General features: G+C 25.4%; 1 pseudogene; it reads left to right on the forward strand.

The window, feature by feature from the left end:
* Positions 1-293: 293 nt before the first annotated feature.
* LOC149570046 (agamous-like MADS-box protein AGL66) lies at positions 294-3,288 on the forward strand (annotated as a pseudogene).
* The last annotated feature ends 660 nt before the right edge of the window (positions 3,289-3,948 follow it).

Genomic DNA, 3,948 nt, shown 5'->3' on the forward strand with positions numbered 1-3,948 from the left:
ATAACTTACTTTTCTTAATTAGCAATTATATTTTATTCTAAACATATCATTATATTAAATTGAATGTTTTATTGAAACATTTGGTAATTATTTTTTAATATATGATTCAATATTTTGTTAATATATTTAATTTTCTTTGTATTTTAAAATATTATTTTTCATCTTACTAATGAATTTTTATTGTTTTAAATGAATAATGCAGATAAATATAAGTTTTGTCTTACTTTCATATAGGTATTCTCCCTTTTCTCTTAAATAAATCTTATTATTATATATATTATATATTGTTTGTGATGGGAAGAGTTAAGCTTCAGATCAAGAAAATAGAAAACAATATAAACAGACAAGTTACCTATTCCAAGAGGCGAAATGGACTTACTAAGAAGGCCTATGAACTCTCTATTCTATGTGATATTGATATTACACTTATTATGTTTTCGCCTACTGGAAGACTCAGTCATTTTTCTGGAAAGAAAAGGTAAGCTCTATTAGAACCACTGAATAACTTGTGTTTTTAATGTATACATTGCTTCTATAGATAGTTTTATTTACTAAAGAGATTTATTTCATATGTTGTATATTTAAGGAACACTTCAAATATGGTGAATATATTTTGGATTATGTATAGTATTTCATATGAAATAAATTCCTAGCAATAGGGGAATTCTCAATTAAAGTTCATTTTATTTTATTTTATATTACAATGTTAAATTTTCATTTTCTTTTTAGATTGACAAAAGATGTTATAGTTCATTATGTTAATCTACTAGAACATGAGAGAGGAAGGTATGGACTTTTTGCAATATCTTAAAAAGATAAAAATGAAATTCATAATATTTACTTTTACATTTCAATTTATTTTTTTACATCTAATATGCTCACTTCAATTCCAATATTCTTGTATCAAATTACTCATTTAATAAGATAGATCTTTTACAAAGAATAAATATAAAATTTCATTAATCTTAGTTATAAGTTGTCTATGAACAAGATTGCTCCATTATTGCACTTATATGAAAGTTTGAATAGACAATTTGTATAAAAATGTATTGCAATTAATAGTAATATTATACCCACTTTCTTGTAGCTTTTTCACCTACATACCTCTAATAAGATTAAGTTTTGAATAAAATTATGTTCATGTTTAGTTTGGTTTTATAACTAATATCTTTGTCATATTTTTTCTCTATTTGGTATAAATTCTATGAAATACGACAAATATACAGGCTTTAAAATCAAGAAGTAAGTCTCAATCTACAAATTTTAGTTTAATTTTTCTTCTTTCTGGCGTAATTTATTTTTGTGAATAATTTATTAATGTAGAAACCAAATCTTAGAATTAGACATAAATAAATGTTATTTTATGATATGTCCTAGCAGCTTTTAAATGAAATATTGAAGAAATTGAAGTGCGACAATGATCATGCCAATCATTTATCAAGGTTCTTTTTAAATTTATCTATTATTTTTGTACATGTAGTAAAACCCTTTTTACTAAATAATATCTTACTAACGAGTGTTTCTACATTCTATCCATGACTATGCATTATCATCAACAGCTCAGGAAACATTCCAAATGTTGAGGTATGCTTGATTTCACCATGAAAAAGAATAATGATTTCTATTTTTTTAAGTTATGATCCAATTTTGATGTATAATTATTATGATAAATTTATAGGAGATTCAAAGAGAAATTAATTCATGGAAATTGCAGCTACTGAATGCAGAATCAACACTAACGTAGAGTCTCTTACTTAATCTGAAGTAATATTTTTTCCATTAAATTATAGTACTTTGTAATTTAGTACTTTGATCTTAAAAACATCTAAACATCTGCAATTACTAATATGAAAAATATCTATTAATGTTTTTCATTGATTTCACTGTTCATATCAATGCTACCTATACTTCTATTCAATTTCCAATCAAATTATCCCTCCCTTTCTATGAACTCCTTCTCTCTATAACCCTCCCCTTCACTAAAATTAAAAATAAAAAATCAAAAATCATACTATTACTTTCTATATAAATCAAATGCCCAGGCAATATTTGTGGGATCTTAAAGAACTATTTTTTATTTTTTAAAGAATAGAAATATAAAAAATTTATATAAATATATTGAAGTTTCATATAATATTTCTTTTTTTGTTTTAAATCTGTAAGTGTTTGAAAGAAGATCCTAATATGATAACTTCAGTACAAGATGCAGAGTATTATGAGAGAGTTCTGGAAGAATCCTTAATTAAAGTTCAACTTAAAAGGGTAAAGAACTCCACTTCTATTTCATTAAATATTTTTTTGTAAACATATCTTACAAATTTTAATATTAAAAAACTAGTATAACAATTAGTTTTGATAATTATATTATTTTCAAATTCTAAGAAAATTATATTTTACTTCAAAACAATTTTCAAATATATTACAGAGATTTCTTGAACAATCTGGCATAGTCTCGTATGGCCAAGCTAACATCCATGGTCAATCAAATATGCAGGTATGTTCCATTTGTGAGAAATCAAAATTTTATTTTTTTTTAAAATAGTATTTTCCATATATCAGTGAAGATAAATTTTCATATAGAAATAACTTATTTAATGACAAAACTTTTCTCTCCATTTTTTTTCTCAAAATGTACCCAACCAATCAAAATATACAGATATCTATCATTTGAGCAATACCCCAAAATTTTCTTTTGTCATATCTAATGAATTGAATAGACTGGCTAAACTTTTAAAATGTTTCATAATAATGTGGATTAGAAGTAGATACATTAAATGATGATAAACTATTTTGTTAACTATAAATTTGAATTTGAATTATATTGATATTAGCAGCCACAAAATAGTTCAAGTGAGAGTCAAATATTAAGCCAGATATCACAGAGAGACCAAAACTCTATAGATCTTGCCAATACTAATAGCATCTTAAGCATTAGGTATGTCTCTAAAACTTGTGTTATTCATGGAAATGATAAATGTTTACAAATATTTTGACACTGAATAAGTGTTTGGCTTCTTGAAATGAAGGGATAGTGGGGTAGAATGCATGGCTACAACAATTTATCCATCGCTACAACAAGGCAATGGAAGTATGCAACTTGGAAATCATGCAAGTGAATCCAATATATCAGATTTGAGATATTATTATCTCCCTGTTGAACACAACAATAGTGATGAGCATGTTGAGCATGATATGGTGGGCAGTGATTATGGCTCTACAATGATATTCCCATCCCAATTGCAATCAACATATGGTGTTGACTTGATGGCACCTTCATTAATGATGTAATGTATTGATATGCATGTTTATAATGTTTTTGCTAACACTTTTGAAAACTATATTACATTTATTTTTCCAGAAAGGATCTTAAAAATATTTCAAACAACTATAATTAGTTTCAAACATATCTTTTTCATTGCAATTTTTTGTTTCAATTATTAGTTCATGTGCCAATTTTTACATTTTGACATTTCAAACGATCAATGAAATTGCAATATTAAATTCTGTTACACAAAGTTACAATAGTTAATACTTATTTATTATAATTTAGAAAAGTAACTTTTTCTAATTTTTGATTCCTTGGAATAGACAAAAAAAAAATTGTTTGAAAAAATACCAAATTTTTAAACAACATTTGAAGCCTCTGAGTTTCCTATTCTTCTTGACATGTAGATTCACCAAAACAAACTAAATTCATATGTAGATCCATTAATGATGCAGTTTGGTGGTCTATTTTTTATATTATTCTTTAAAGTTGTTTATGCTGTTATTTTTCTTCCATTAATTTCAGAGTAGGGCTAATTTTTTTACAACCAGAGAATCCAAAATGTTCATTTTAAATTTACTGTTCCATTTCAGTTAGGGTTTCTTAAAACTGAGGTAGTGCAAATGTTAATTATGATGTCTAAAACAAACCACTCTGCCTAACATATGTGAAGGAAGTACTTC

The sequence above is a fragment of the Cupressus sempervirens genome, chromosome 3 (assembly GCF_028749045.1).
Source record: "Cupressus sempervirens isolate cs-2001-9-10 chromosome 3, ASM2874904v1, whole genome shotgun sequence".
In the NCBI taxonomy this organism is placed as follows: domain Eukaryota; kingdom Viridiplantae; phylum Streptophyta; class Pinopsida; order Cupressales; family Cupressaceae; genus Cupressus; species Cupressus sempervirens.